Source organism: Lathamus discolor, chromosome 4 (genome assembly GCF_037157495.1).
Source record: "Lathamus discolor isolate bLatDis1 chromosome 4, bLatDis1.hap1, whole genome shotgun sequence".
Classification (NCBI taxonomy): Eukaryota; Metazoa; Chordata; class Aves; order Psittaciformes; family Psittacidae; genus Lathamus; species Lathamus discolor.
Genome location: NC_088887.1, coordinates 88005083 through 88021856, shown reverse-complemented (window position 1 = coordinate 88021856; position 16774 = coordinate 88005083). Strand labels below are relative to the sequence as shown.

The 16774-nt window shown below is 39.2% G+C and overlaps 1 long non-coding RNA gene across 2 annotated transcripts in view; it reads left to right on the top strand.

The window, feature by feature from the left end:
- The first annotated feature begins 2647 nt into the window (after positions 1 to 2647).
- The window catches only part of LOC136012758 (uncharacterized), a 163850-nt gene continuing 149723 nt past the window's right edge, over positions 2648 to 16774 (top strand). For both annotated transcript variants that reach the window (XR_010611941.1, XR_010611940.1), the window contains exon 1: positions 2648 to 2779. This is a non-coding gene — a long non-coding RNA (uncharacterized LOC136012758). The remainder of the gene's footprint in view (positions 2780 to 16774) is intronic.

The window sequence follows — 16774 nt, the reverse complement described above, 5'->3', positions numbered from 1 at the left end:
GATTTGTACATGTCTTCTGAGCATAAGAAAAAATAGATAAATATGAATTTAAGGCACAGAAAGTGTCATATTTTGGCTCTAATACTATAAGGCAGAGACACCTTGCTGTTTGTGCCAGTACAGATAACTACTTTCTTTTATCACCTTAGAAGGAATCCTTCTGAGAAATAAATATCATCAGTGCCTACCTGATCTGTTGTTCTTAAACAAGCAAGTTCTCTTGCTTCCTGGCTACACAAGTGAATGACATTTTACAATGTAAGAAACGTGGGAGAAATACATATGGGGATTAGTTGCTTGTCCTCTAATAATCTCTTAAATTCTTTAGCCTTTCCTACCGTTCACCACCCTGTCACAGCCTGAGTTATTTGTTTGTTCACAGTTTCCGTGCGCAGTGTGTTTTGTTGAAAGGCTGTGCTGGACAGCAAGGTCAAAATCTGCTGCTTTGTTTTGTCGTGATTTTGCACCCTCTGAATGGAGAGGGAGGTGGTGTTATCTCAGAGTGAGCTTTGAGGCTTTGCTGGAAAACCTGTGGCAAGTACAGGGCGGAGCAGGTAGGGAGCCTTCAGCCGGCGTGCAAACTGCGGGAAAGCAGAGAGCACAGACACAGAAGTGACAGAAAGGAAACATTCTGAGACAGAGGGAGTCTGCTGCAATCCAAGGTGAAAACTGCTGGATGGAGGACAAGGTCACAAGGAAAGACAGACAAAGGATGGTGTTTAGGCGGTTTAAATTAAGCTGCTTCCCCTACAAAATCTTCTTTTTCTCTATTGTAACATGCTTGTCCTACACTTTGACCTAACAAACGATGATTTTTAACTCTGAAAGCCCTATTTTGTGGTTTGACATAGGGAACAATGTTGGTACACCTTACCTAATGGCTCTGGCTGACTCAGTGTCACATCACACTGACCAGCAATTTGCACAACACACAGCCTCTCAGTTACAGGACAAGAGGAAAAGCTTACTGCATTGCCAATCTACATCCAGAAGAACTGAGGTGGAAAAAGACTTACTGTCAGTACCGTTTCCCAAAACAGGGAAAGGGATATGAAAGTAATGCTTCTGAACTGGAGGTAGGGGAGAGGATTTCTTCTCTAGTGCCAAGTCAGCTGCTGTTGGGAGCTTATTAACCTCTGTGTATGACCACTGAGGAATGAATTCCTATCAGTTTGCACGGCATAGAAAATGTTATAAGGCAGGAGACAGAAAAAGACACGATAGGACAAACTGACAGCAGTCTGAAGGGCACATCTTTCTATTAAACCTGCCAAACATTGCCTCCTGTAATAGCAGGCTGCAGAACTTTCCAGGTTTCGTAAATAATTCAGTAAATACACAGCGCATGTTTAAGCCTGAACCTTAGACTTTAAGAACCTTACCCCAACTCCCTGGTTTCCCACAGATGTGTCCTCTTAAGCACAAACACCTTTACTGATTATATACTAATAGCCTGACATTGACATAGATTTTATCCAGCCATTCCTAATTGCCATTGGAAAATTAGAAAAGTGAATAAAAGTGAAAAACTTGCAAAAGTAAAAGGAAGTCTTTCAGTCACTGGTCACAAAACTGAGGCTGACAGGAAAGAAAAATACTGCCTTTCAGTAACTTTGCCCCTCCCAAAAGTAAGTATAACCAGTTAGATAGTGACTAAACTAACATTATTCTAAATGGATTGTGGCTTTTGTAAATGCTGGAGGAAAACACATGAAAAATAACTGCAGAAACTTAGGCAAAAGAGAATCAGGTCCATGATGATACACCCTTCAGAAAAGTCCACAATAATCTAGTCCAGTGGAAGGTGTCCCTGTCTGTGGCAGAGGTATTCAAGTAGAAGAGCTCTGAAGTCCCTTCCAACCCAAACCATTCTGTGATTTTATGATTCAATGGATAAGATAATCCATTGCAATTCTGGCCTGAGATAAAGTATCTATGCACCATTTTACTGTGTGTATCTAGTAGTATTAGTCTCCTCTTGTGACTTCGACATTGCTTTTTCTACAACCCCCTCTTTACCACTCCTTCTGTGGTAGGTTTGTAAGGGATTCCTCAAGGAGAAAAGTCACTCTGACTCAAAGCATGACAAACTTCTTCTGCTTGAGTATTGTAACTGATGGTCTCAAAAGTACCTTTCTACCACCTGCCAGAGGACTGAAGAGACTCTTGCCATGATCTTGGGGACTGCAGAGAAGAACAGGTAAGTGCAACTTGCACAGATTTTTCCCTCCTCTGAGTATACAAAAATAATAGTTTACTGTGATGGGCAGGAGACCCTCTATGTGTGTGTACCACAACTCAAGGAGAGAAGTAGCTGAGGGAGGCCGAGGGCCTGTCGGTAGTGAGCACCTTGTTGCTGGTCAGGGGCAGAGCAGGGATGGGCTCCATGAAGGTGGGGGATGGTTTTCCTGCGGTGCCTGCCCCGAGGCGGCTAAAATCAACGGCCCGGACAACAGCGGGCCCGGAGACAGCTACACAGACCCTGCAACTGCCAGCACCACGCTGCGCCTCAGAGCACAGAGTCACTGCCCCTGGGGCTCGCCACAGACCCTGCCCTGCCTGCAACGTTCCAGGGCGGCTCACGGCGCCTGTGCAGGTGTGGGAATGAACCTGCGCCTCCGGGAGGGGTTGGAGAGAGTCTGTCCGAACGTAAAGGGTAACAGCTGCGCTGCGAGGTGTGCGCCCGGCACGGCGGCATCCCGGGCTGGAGGAAAGGGCTGCGGCCGCTGAAAGGGTTTCACCCCGCCGGCCAAGCAGACATTGCTGCATCCCCGGAGTGGTGAGCTGTGTCTGTGTTTTCTTTTCTCCTTCCTTTTATAAGAACCTGTCAAGACTTATTCCTCCTCCTGACACACTTTTAGGGAAATTGACAATAAAAGCAATGGTTATTTAGCATTTCAACCTTTGGAAGACCTGTGGTTTCTCTGCGAACTGCACAATGTGGTAGAAGATCAGCTCCCCCCTTCAGGCGAACGCTTGTAGCCCAGCTCTGGACCTTGCAGCGTACAGGTTTCTAGGAAAAGAGTTGGGCAGGAAGTCCACAGGTTGACTAGACTGTAAACTGAATTGATGTGCTCGTGTAGACTTTGGAGATCTGTGTGCATCACATTTGTCATAACTTTAGTTCTTTTTTTGCTCAGGCTTAACTATTTAAATGTATAGTCCTATTTTCATTTTTTATAGGAGTTGCTACACATTTGCTTTTTGTACATTAACAAGACCACCTTTTGAAAACATTTTGCTGGTACATTAAGTCACTTTTCACAAATGATTAGGGCATAAAACCAAAGTAAAATAGTGTGGGTTCAGTTTGGTAAAAATTAAGAGAAAAACAAGGGAAAGAAGCTCCTCTTTTCAGTATTAAAACCCCAAGATAGCCTACGTGATTGTTTTTCAGTGTTTTGGAGAAGTCTCTCACCTCTGTCAACTGAGCCATGGTGATGCTTTTACGGATAACACGAAAACATTTTATCACTGAGTAATTTCTGACCTTATTCAAAGATATCTTTTTCTTTACTTTAGTCATCAAAAGGCTGTGTGCACTGTTGTGTAGCACCCTTGGTGCTGGCAGTACTTTGTTGCTGGTGAGCTGAATCTCCAGCACAACAGTAGGTAGCTACTGATCAATAGCAACCAAAGGTGACATGTTTCCAGAAGATGCTGGCTGTAAGCTTCTGAACTCTGGAGAATGCAGAGCTTGGTATGAGAGGCACCCAGAATCTTAAACAGCCTTTTTAATCCACCAATTCTGTACTTATTACTGATCTGCACAGCTCTGAAAGCACTCTTTTCCCACCAAGCAATGCTTGCTTTATGAACATCAAAATGGCACTTTAAAAGGTGAATATGATCCAAGCAGCAATCCCATTCTCCTCCACAGTTCCTGGCTCTTGTTGCCAAAACAATTGTTTCTATCATTACCTTTATTAGCAGTCTAACTTAATTAGCTAAATGACATTATTTAGTGGCAAGTTCTCCAGTACATCTCTGCTAACAGCACCACTGCATATTTAATGTGGATTTTATTCATGTAGATAGACTGGCGGGTGGGCAGAAAAGAGACAGACAGAGGACAGAAATGGAACTCAAACAGAGGAGCCCTTCCCACCCAAAATGTTTAACCAGTGAGGATGCGAAATGGAAGGACAAGGACTGTTCCCTATGATAGATTTCATCATAGTCTTTATTCTGGAGGCACGAGAGCTAATAGCTGTTAAGAAAAACATACTAAGATGGCAGATAGGCAACAGGAGATGTATTGTGCAAAACCTGATTTCCAGGTGCTCTTGAGAGCTTCGGAGGCACAGAGGCAGTATCCCTTTCCTTTCCCTTAATTACTCCATAGAAGAGCAACTCTTGGGTATTGTCCAGAGAGTTAGTTGCAGGAGTAGTTTTTATCACACATTACCCCTGGAAATATTTTTCATAGGAGAAATAAAAACAAGCCTCCAGAGTTAATTTAATTCTCTTAGGGATAGCACAGCATGCACAATGCCACTTAGCATGAAACTGCCCAACCTATGACTGTGGATGATCACTACAGGATTTTATCATGTTTAGTGCCATTGCCATTGCAGTGTCATTCAATGCTTGATAGCTATGAAAGGGCTTTTTGTAGACCTTGCTGCACTACTTTGATGGACATTGTGCCTTGGCTTTCATTTCCCTGCACTGCTTTTTAATATAACTTGTAATCTTGTGAGATTGACTCAGATAAGCTCTATGTAAAAGTGTCTTCAAGTTCCTTCACTTGGTGAATTTAACTGCTGCTTCCTTATGCAGAGGGTAGCTTTCTTAGTTTTTCCTATCTGGATATGCTTCAAAACCAGATTAATGACCCTTTTAAAGTTTCCTTGGAAAGAAACCTTAACCCCCTTGCTGCCAAAGGAATTTTTCAAAGTCCCAATAAGCATAGACTGTGTGCACATAGTTCCTGGTGTATTTGTAGGGGGGTGATCAGATATGTATATATTCCACCAGAGAACTGGCTGTTTATCTACTAGGTTATATAGTATAATATATTCTGACTGAAAACAGAATCATAGCTGTAGATAAAATGGAAAAGAAACAGGGAATTTCAGAAAAGAAAGGATGAAGAAATAGACCTGGATATGGTTCACCAGGAGCTGTTGTATAAGTCACAGCTCACTTTCTCATGGTTGTGCTATCTGCAGAAAAGAAGGGGTCAGAAGCCACAGGGATCAGATGAATTATTTTAGACACCTGTGGTTTGTGACCTGATCATCCTGCAAAAGGACTTGCTACTTCAGTGAAGCAAACTTTCTCCAAGCATGTGAGAATTCCATTCACAATAGCCAGTTGACGCCTCTCACATGCTGAACACCCAGCCAACATGCTAAAGCAATTAAGTGAAGGATCAACAGTCCTTTCCAACCCTCACTGTTCTATGATTCTGTGGGGACTAAGCAGGAAAGACTGAAGATGCTTCTAAAGTCCCTTCAGAGGGACTCTGCTGGACTCAGATGAGACTGTTTTAGTAGAAAAACCTAAATAGTCAGATCTCAAATGTTCTAATGCTTTATCTTCACATTTTGTCATTAGTGCCTCATAAATAGTTGAAGAATACTTCAATTTTGCGGTTGTTATTGTAATTAGCAAGCTAAATGACTTCTGCTTTTAAAGCTGTGAATCACAGTTAACTGTTTAATGTTACTGCTGTAAATGTGCTTTATTGATATCTTAAACCCTTCCGTTGTGAGAATGACTTTTCTTTTCTTGGATATACTTATGTTAATGTCATGTGCCCATAGCCAAATAAGTAGCTCATAGAGCTGTCAACTAGCTGAGACAGTGATCAGTGGGTTTGTAAGTCATCTTTCTCATACATTTGGTTGTGTTAAGGGCCTAATTGAGCTTTCTTCTTTTCTAAAACTCTGGCTGTAGTTCAACCTGAAACACAAGCTGTTTTGCTCTGTCCAGGGGAATTAAAAAAAAAAAAACAAACCTCAGTTAAAGACAATTTCTCTCACCTCAGAGATTGTTTTCTACTACCAGCACTGAATAGTTTTATTTTGAGGCTTTCTTTCTTTTTTTTTTTTTTTTAAGAGGAAATCTGCATTTCACCTATGGATGATTGCCTTTCATTAGTATCTGAACTCATTCCTTTGTTTATAAAGGAGTTTGAATTGTTTGATATGAAGGAAACAAAGATAAAAGAAGCTATTGTTGCTAACAAATCAAATACATTCCTGATAAGACTCCACTGGCTTTATCACAGTTAAAGAGGGTGAATTAAGTTCTTTGAAAACCATCATTAACTAGGGAAGGACTGAAAATGAAATGTTTTAATACTTAAAAATACCGTATATTGGTCACAGATAAAGAGGAAGCATATTCTGCACAGCTGTGAGATTTCAATTACCTCTCCATGTGGATATGAGGACACCAGAAATGGATATCCTGAATCTGCATCTCTATGTCCCTAGCTGCAATTATAGTATAGTAATGTGCTGGAATTTACATGCTGTGTTGGATATAAATGAAGCATGATTTCCTTCTTTCTCAGGTCATCAGAGATCGATAGGGATCCACAGAAGATTTTAAGTACTGCAATACCTAATTTCTGAGAGCTCTGCAGGCAAACTATATTTTCTCCTTTTTCAGTGCATGGGGAAAGCGAGGTGTCATAGAAACTTCGCTAGCTGAAGAGGGTTCACATGAAATAGTCAGGCTTTTTGAAAATACTGAAGGGTAGGACCTTAACCCTTTCCTCAAAAGACTATTTCTCTGACACAAGAATTCTCTTAGGTAAGAGCCTGAGACACTTCTTTTACACACTGCTACCCAAAACCTGACAAACGAAAACTGAACAAGAAAGCCCACAGAAAAGTCCCAGCCACTCTCAATGTAGTAATAGAGTCCTCATCTCAAAGGAGGCTGAGGTTAGAGGTGAGGATTCAGTTCTAAGATTCAGTTCTCTGTCCTAGGAGTCTACTAAGTTACTGGATTAAAGTATTTTGTATGATGCTGATCACAAGTATGAGAGACTTGACCAGTTATCAGAATGAATAAGGAAATGATAACAAGAAAGAAAAAAGTACACAACAAAATGAGAACAAGACAATTACAGTGCCTCTGCAGAGAAAAGTATTTAATTTTTGAAGCATTTTGGGACTGGTGTAAAATTCTGCAGTTTGTGAAATAAAGCATTATCATTGCTAAGTTGCAACATAATTTGTAAATGCTTAAAGAAAAAAACAACATGGAAATCTCATTAAGGAATAAACCTGTTTAAATGTTCAATCTGGACAAGTTGTATCAACTCCTTTATTGAGCTAGCTCATGTGCTAGAAATGTCAGTGCTAAAGGTGTCAAAGAATCTACATTTGTGCAGATATTGTATTTATTACTACTTAAATATTGAGACATTTAAGTGACAACTATAGGAAACAGTGTACCAAATTTCTGTGTCATAAAATTGTGCTGTTGAACTCAGTGAAACTTCCAGGTGTAAACAGTGTCAGAATTTTATTCCATACCTTTTTCTTCAGATGTCACCAGCAGGGAAATTGATTTTTTTTTTTTTTTTTTTTTTAATTCTTGGGGGACCCTTGCAGCTGTTAGACAGAACTACTAGACAGATCAACAATAAGCTGCAAATGGGATTTTTCTGTAGCTTTGGCGTTACTGAAAATGGGACATAACTGTCAAAACTGTTGCTGTGTTGTAGAGCAAATTCTCTCCTGATGTAAAATGAGACAATTCCATTGACTCCAGTGATGTTGCACCTAATTTATGCTAGGAGAATATGTAGCTCTTTATCCATTTATCTATAAGATGGTTGCTGTGACTTAATTTCAAATGAATTATGTTACTGTTCTTGGTCTGTGCCCTTGCAGCACTTTATTACTTAAAAGGCTAGATCAGCAGAAATAAATAAATACGTGATATGCAGTCTCAGCAAATATCCTAGCCAGGAACAGTAGCCTCTCTGCAGTGTTCCAGACTAATCGCCCCCAGTTTTCTGCTCTTTCATACCCAGTTCATTCCCTTCTTGCACTGTTTTCCTTACTTTTTTTCCACCCAGTCCTCATGTTTAGATTTTCTCCAATATAAGCAAGTCACTAACCACTAGATCTTACATATTCAGGTTCCTTTAGAGAATAACTTCCTCTACAGTGATCATAAGAAATACGTATTGCATTTAAGAAAATACATAATTTAAGAAAAGAATATACTCCAAATCTTTCCTTCTTAAGCTCTTATCCTCAATTTTTCTGTTTGATCGCGTATCATATCATTTATGGTCATAAATACCATCGTTATAATCATGTCCTGTACTTACCAGTACATCATCATCCAATGTTTTTCTAACTTCATAGTCAAAACTTGCCGTCAAATATTATAAGCAGTTTAACTGACATTTGTATAGGTAGGATTTTTAAGCTTATTTTAAGGCTGATTGGCAGCAACTTTCTCTTCAAAAGCTGGATGCAATGGCAGTAAGTTAACAATAAGCATTAATATAATCATGCTTGAGGTCATTTCTTAGGTACTAAGGACCTTTTGATGATTAGGGGACATGTCTGAAAATTGTTCTGGGCATCTACTTAACAGCCTGTGACTTCGGAAGGCATTAATCCAGAACATTGGCTTCATTTTCTCATTAAGCCTTCTCCGTTTTAGGAGGTTGTTTGTGAGGCCTGTTGGAATCAGTGGTGCGCAGGAAGGATGAAATTACAGAAACTGGTCTGCATTAAATAAGTAGTTCCCTGCTACTGACTTTGGGGGACACCTGCTGAATTTAACAGAATTGGTTTCCATGTCCAGCTGCATTTCTTCTGAGTAGTTCAGCCAGGTGTGGAGCCTCCGTTTGTGACCTGTGTGTGCTCATCCAGTATGAAAGACCATGGACAGTTCTATAAATATGGTATGTAGGTAAAAGGTAAAAGAAAGATTCATGAAAGCAATGGTATCTGTAAAATGGAAGTATTAATGCTGTTGATGAATTCTTTCATTAAGTCTGGTGTAAGGAAAAAAAAGCATATTCTGCATATATGTGCATGTTTTCAGTTAGGGAAATATTCCTGACTGGACTTGCCTCTACCAGTGCTATGTTGAAGTTTATATGCTAAACTGTCTAACGTTGAAGTGTTTTCCAAATATATCCTTTATCCTTCTTTCCCTTCAGCTTTCTCTGTCTTACTGAGTTCAGCTCCTGCACCAGTCTGGACTATGGGAACTCTATGCTCAGTTCCTACCTTTTGGATCATATCTCTGTCTTCCTCATTGCACCATTAAAATAACTATATTGTGTCTGACATGTGGCTTAACTGACCTGGCCTCCTTCTAGTGTCCCTTGTGGACACTTTAGAAGAGCCATTATGAAACAAGATTATTGCTATGGAAAATTTTACTCCTAGTCTCATTTAGTTAGCATTGATATAATGTTTGATAAACTCTAAAGTGAAAAAATAGAGTCTCTTTCATATTGTACATACTTCAGTGTCCCTGTGGTGCTCCCAGAATTATAGTATAATGCTGTCTTTGCTTTAGTCTCTATATGCAAAGTTGTGATTAAAGTCTTCTTGAATGTCTTTTATCAATGCATCAGACCATATACTCTTACTCTGGGTAACCTTTTGCAAGCATGGTTATGTTCAACAGAGTATAAAACCAAATTTTTTCATAGCTTGACTTTGCTAGGGTGGGTTGTTGGGGAAGAAGTGTAGATGTTACTCCTATCTAATACAGTTTAGAAAAAGATGATTTAATGAGATTTCCAAGAACAACTTAAGAGTAGTAACTTTCCATCAGAGAAATGTGTTTATAAACTCAGAATTAAAAAAAAAAAAAACAAACCCCATGTTTCAGTGTAGGTTGTTGATACCTCAGTTATATCATGATTCTAAATGTAGTCAAATATGCTTTAAAACCAGTGATAATGAAGTTTTTGAGATGTCAAGGTATTCATGATGCTAGTCTTGTACTTCAGTTGCTGATACTTCTCACGGACTGGTCTTTTTTTTTTATCCTAATGCTCTCCCACTCCATAGTGATCATGCATGTCCCTTCTTTCCTGCCCCACACCTGACCAAAGCAAGTTTTGTCTTTCCTCTAGTAAAATGTCAGATACACTATTTGCATTGTGTAAATAAGAGTCACTGTCATGAACAGAATGAGTGAGGGAAGAGAGCACCTATAGTGCAACAGTCCAAGTACAAAACAATCTCGATACACCCAAAGCCATTTGGAAGCCTGACCCTAACCAGTTTTTTGGGAATATTCCTACTGACTTCAGGACAGCTCTTCTGTATGTTTGCTCTACAGAAAGTCATACACATATATGAAAATACTAGCTTACAAAATCATTAAATCTTAGAATGGTTTGGAAGAGAACTTGAAAGGTCATCTAGTCCAGTCCCCCCTGCAATGAGCAGGGACACCTTCAGCTAGATGGCCTGGCCCCTTCCAGCCTGACCTTATATAGTATCTAGCTGAAGAATGCAAGGAATCTTCCTTTTTTTTTCTCCATACATTAGTCTTTATTATAGATTTTTAAATATTATCATATGAGGAGAGTTGTTTTTTCTGTTTCTGTGGTAACAAAAAAAAAAAGTTTTACAATGCTTTTGTTTTGTTTGTACTTTGTATGAAGGTGGGATGTTTATATTTTAAGCTAGTATTAAAAAAAAAGTCACAACCACAGAACCCTGACAAAAAGCTTTAAATCCCAATTTGGCAAGTTAGAGCAATGGAAACTCAGGATAGGACAAAATAAATTTTCCAACTTACAAGCAATTTCCATATTTTAGGAACAATTTCAATACAAATTCTAAGTATACATTTGATATAGGATAGTTCTTGTGAATTAATTGAGCAAAAAATTGTTATTCCTCTTATATTCCAGTCAATTTCTTCCAAACCTACCATTCCTCTCCACCCAACCCTGACTAGCTTCCAAATCTGCATTCACTGTAGGTTGTGTTCTGCATTTGGCTTTAAGCCTGTGCCTCTTTATTGAAAGTCTCCTATGTATGGGGAGGGTTTTGACTTTAATCTTTTCTATGGGTATGATATTGGTATTGGAAGAGTTAATTTATTACTCTAAGAGTGCCGGTAAATTTAGCCTATAAAACTGTTTTGAACAGAGTTCAGTTTGGCCCATTACATTCTTAGAAGCTCTCTATACAAAGTAGACCAACATTTTTTGCCCTAGTTTAGGCATTAAAAAAAAAAAAAAAAAAAAGTAACATTCTTTTTTTATAGTCAGTGAAGAGTAATGGGCACCTCAAGGGAATGATTCATCTCATCCTAATATCAGTATCTAGGATAGGTCAGATGGATTGCCCTTTGGAGATACCAATTTCTTTCCAGTGACTACCAAGGGAACTTAGGTTGACTGGCTCAGTCTTACATCTGTAACTTTTAGATGTCTGAAGTTAAGTGACATAAGCTGTTCCTCTGTATCATAACATTTTCTGACGATATGAATAATTGATTTCTTTCAGAAAATACTACCTTGAAGACAGTAGCGTTTTGACTGAGACCCAAAATGTTAAAAACAATGCAGTGTACATACATTTGGAACATTATATGCTGCTTTGCAGAATCGTGGGAGATTTGATGAAACAAGCAAAGTGAACCCTGGTGCTCACAGAAGCTTTACCTTTACTTACGGACACATGTAATGAGAACTTTTTACACAGAAATAAAGATTTAAAATGTATTAGTGGAATTAATCTCACTTAGCTTTAGAAAACTACAGTGGAGACATTTGTATGTGATGTAGCCTTTGCAGGCTCTTTTTTCTAATCAAGGAACAGAAATAAAGCCTTTCAAGGTACAATACTTCTGACCTATTCTAGATACTTACTTTAAAATTAGATGGATGATGGTCTGAAAATTTCTTCACTGATTTTGAAGCAAGACTAGTGAGTGTGATTAACTCAGGTGCAGCTACCAAATGTATTTTTTGTTGTTCCTGGATGGATCAGGAGGAGAAAATAGTACCAAATGACCCCAAGTGATCAAAAAGTTGTGCTGTAAATACAAAGTCTCAAAACTGTTTGGTGACCCTCAGCTCTTTAGTGTTGCATAATGCTAATGTGTTGCTGTGACATTGTACAAATATTTATGGCTCAAATGTGACAGTGATTGATGATAAAGTCAATTTCAGCTGTGTAGAGACAATTATTCCACACACTGTTACCTATGATACCGTCTTTTTTTCTAAAAGAGCTTAAAACTGATTTACAATGATGGCATAAAATTAACAGCAATGAGATGCTGAGAACACTCTGTTAACATCTCAAGGTTTTTAATATAGCCACACATTGTCATGAATACTTTTATTTATAAACTGATTTTTACTTTTTTTAGTCTGCTCTGCCATTTTGCAGACTGGAAGTACATTCTCTAAAAAAGCTTTTTTTTTTTTTCTTTTCAGTGCTGTAGGCTTCTCTTCTGCCTTGGTAGTTATATTGCACTTCTTCTTTCTAAACCTGAGGAACAGACTGCTTTTATTGTTGTAAAATCCTTCATCAGTCTGAAATAGACGAGGACATTGGCATGGTATTAATTTTGTTGTTTAGATGGAGTTGATACAGATACATATTTATGGAAAAAAATTACCTCTTGCAAGGTTATTACTTTGTAAGCCTTTAAGTAATTTTACCTTCCATTTCCATATATTTCCTTTTACTTTTGTATACCTTTCACACAACCTGTTGCTCCATCTCTCCAGGTCACCTTATAGTCTTCTCCTTCACAAGGCCTGTATTCTTCTACTTTCTAAGCCATCAGTGATTTTAATCATGTCAGTATTTTTATGTGCTAAGAAAACTCTTGCCAAGATGGAAAAGCATTATGAGCAAAATAAATAAAAGCAGTGATTTTATTTTTTTCTTTTTACACTGGTACTTCTATATCTTTTTTTGTGTTTTCGTATTAATTTCTGAATACAATGATATTTTTGTCTCACTTAGCTGGGGAGTGCCAAGCAGCCTTGCATTTTGTGCTCTACAAGTTGCTGCATACAGGCTTTAGCAACACTGTAAATAACAAGAGAGAATATGGTCTGGGATACTTGTGGGGTCCAACGTGATTGACTAAGTGAAACTGAGTAAATCTGTTAGAGAGGCTAACATATGACATCCCAACCTTTCTTCAGTTTCACTGTTTTTTAGGAAAAAAAAAAAGCCAAGAAGAAAGAAAAGATTTTCAGTAATACAAAATGTGAGAGGGTTATATCAACCAGTGTCCTGGGTTTAGCAGTAGCAGTCAGTTTTTCTCCTTCTTAATAGCTGGTGCAGCTCTGTGTTTTGACTTTCAGCCTGGGAACAGAGCTGATAACACCGATGTTTTTAGTTGTTGCTAAGTAATGTTTACCCTGAGTAAGGACTTTGTGAGTCCCATGCTCTGCCAGGGAGGAGGGGAGGCCGGGAGGAAGCAGAGACAGGACACCTGACCCAAGCTAGCCAAAGAGGTATTCCATACCACAGCACGTCATGCCCAGGGAGGTAACTGGGAGTTACCCGGGAGGGCACGGGCTCTCTTCGGGGGGGGGGGTGTCAAACTTGTTTGGCAGGGAGGGGGTGGGGGGGGAAGGAAAGAAAGAGGGAGAAAAGGGGCAGGGGGGGAGTGAGTGGACGAGCTGTGTGGCTTGGTTTGAATCACGACACTCCCCCCACCCTCCCCGCTCACGGAGGTATGGGGAAGAGAATCGAGAGAATGTAACTCCCACGGGTTGAGATAAGAAACAGCCCTGTAACTAAGGTATAACACAGATCTCTACTGCTACCACCAATGGTAATAATGATAAGAGAAAATAACAAGAGAAGAGAATACAATACCACCGCCGAACGAGTTCGAACCCCCTGAAGAGAGCCGGTTTGAACCGCAACAACCACTGAGTGATTTTTTTTTTTTTTTTTTTTTTTTTTTACTTCCTACTTCTTTACATTGCTCCAGTGGTGCTTTACAGACAAGTTACAAAAAATTACATGACCAGTGATCTGTGAATAATACAATCAAATCTTTACTTGGTTTTGCTAGAAAGAGCATTAGACCACTGGGTAGAATGAGATTGAAGGATGGGAGAGCCACTTTTATCCATTTATATTTTTTTTTTTCTTTTTATTTCTTTTTATTCCTAGAGATTAAGAAACTACTTCTGTGGTGCAAACCAGGAAGAGTGAGCACCTAAAAAAACCCCACCATATGTGGAAATGTATCCCAAAAGGGCAAAATTCATCACTTGTTTACTCTAATTTGTTGCATTAATTTTGAGCTGTAAAGTTTTATAGGTGCCCACATGTGCTCAGCAGAAGTGGCTCCTGGGGAGTGAGGTGACTGGCACTCACCTTGATGATGACCTAGGCTGGTGGCAGATGGGCAGCTTGGGTGAGCCTGGCGCCACAGCCATGTTCATGGCATTCCTTAAGCACATCTGGGTATGGAACTTCCCCAGAGAGGAGAGCTATGGACAGCTCCACTGAAATGCAGGGCTATTTCCTCCACATCTGAGCAGTGGACACTCAAAACCTGATGGCTGAGTCATCTCCTCTTCTCCACCTGCCACCAGGAGTCCTTCATTCCTTTTGATATAGTCATCTATCTACATATGAAAGCCAAATGTTTTATTCACCCAGACTAAAATGCAGATGTGAATTGTAGAGCGAGTTGCAGACTTGGCGCAGGTCCATCACTGTTTGGATGAGAGCACTTTGCCCCTAAGGTAGCATATGCAGTCAGAGAGCACTGCTGATACCTACTCCTAAATTAATATAAGCCTCCTCAGTTACGCACCCAAGCTTAATAGGAATGGGCCTAGCCTCTGGTCTGAGGTCAACAGAGGCTTTTTGTCTGTGGGAAAGGAAGCCTGCATCCAGAAATATGTATGGAGTGTTTTCTATTGACTAGCTTGACGCAGCACCTTAACAAATACAAAACGCTTTTGTAGATCATCTTTCTCAGGCTATGTCTAATAATTGCAAGACAGTCTGCGAAGATGCTTCAGTTAGGGTCTGTGAGCAACTCTGTTAGGGCCAGGTGTCTGTTTCTGGAATGAGGTGAGACCAGTAAGGTCAGATCATCATGTTGTATAGCCACTAACCAGAACTGTATTAAGTGCCTTAGATTCCTCTAAGCAACTATGACCTTCTTTCTTTTTGTCACAGAGAACTGACAGAATACAAGCACAATTCCCCTGAAGGGGGTAAACATTCAAATCATACTGTGATACATGCTAATCATAATTATTTCATGTGTATATATGATCTGTATATGTATTTTTTTTTTGTAGAGCTGTGAACTTGAGTCCAGTGATTGCTGAATCTCCCAATTCTGATTGCAGTACAGTTGTAGTACTCAGTATAATTGGCCTGCCCCATCCATAAATGAGTTAAAGGAAAATAAAAGTCTTTTTTTACTTTCTCAGCTTGGTAATAATACAGGGTTTAATTGACCTGTCTGCAGCAGAATTTCTAATTCTGAAATAAAAAGTGAAAAGTCAGGGATCTTAAATTTTGTGTTAATAGATCTTAATGAATCACCCTGAAATAGCTGGCTCAAACAAGTCAGAACACTGTCAGCCAGCTCAGTTTGCCAAGAATCCATTTCTCTTCTAGGAGATGGATGAGGCTTCTCAGTGTGGAGAATGCGGAGTGTTAGTGTTATGCCCTTTCATTTTAGAGTTGATTTATTCCGGTTGTGATGAAAGGTCACAAATTTCAGTGTTCTCTTTTTGCATCCTTCATTTCTTACAAATGAAACTCTCAAGAGTAGGACTAATAAGACATCTAAGAGTACACTTTCTGTCAGTCAGTTCTCTTACCATTATCTTTGTGATTCAAATGACCATTATTACGATCTATTTTAATTTTTTGCATTATTAATGTCTATAAGGTGAAGTCCAGTCTAGTGTCTAGTGAGTTAGGATAAAACTTTTGGATCACTACAGTGGATTCTGAATCACTCCCTGTATTGCCTACTGCTGGTATTCTTCATCATGCCCTTGATGATGTCACCTTGGCATGCCAATGATTCCTAGAGGAAAAAGTATACTGGTTCAGTAAGTGTCTATCTGCCAACTATGTGATATTGGCTAGTATGACACGACCTGCAAATAACAGTTGGTCTTAATTCTGGAACAAATTTAAATTCAAATGCTTGTTGTTAATTACTAAAACCTTCAATGACTTATGTTTGCATGCACAGGGAGAACTTTTTTGAAATACTGAATCCAGTTGTATTATCCTGAAGTTACAGATTATGATAATGAAGCTGATAGGAGGTAGGTTATACCATTTCAGAACCATGAAAGTCCTATCCAAAGGAGATCAAAAGGATCATATAAAACTTTTTTACATTATATTCTTATTTAACTTAGTAGTGATGAGCAGAGGAAAGGGCTGGGGGAAGGAACATCTTGAAAATTCTTACTGAGTTTTATTAGGGGTTGTCAAGGATGTGAAAAGATTGTTTAATATAAAAATTCTGGAAGGAGTCTTAGTGTGAGACCAAACATGGGAAAAAAATAATAGTCCTCAAAACTATAGGGCAAAAGAAGATGCTGTAGGAAACAAAGTAAGGTGGAAAATTTCCACTTCCATCTAAAACTAATGCTTTCTGGAAGGGTTACCAAAGAACAGATACAGCATTGTCTTTGGGTTGCCTAGCTTCATTTTTACCCATGCTTGTAGATATTCCAAGGTGAACTATTTCCTGAGCTTTTGTTCGAAAGTCTATGTAACAGGGTAATGGAAGTTGCAGTCATAATAATTTTAAGCATTGTATGGTCAGGAAATGAGAA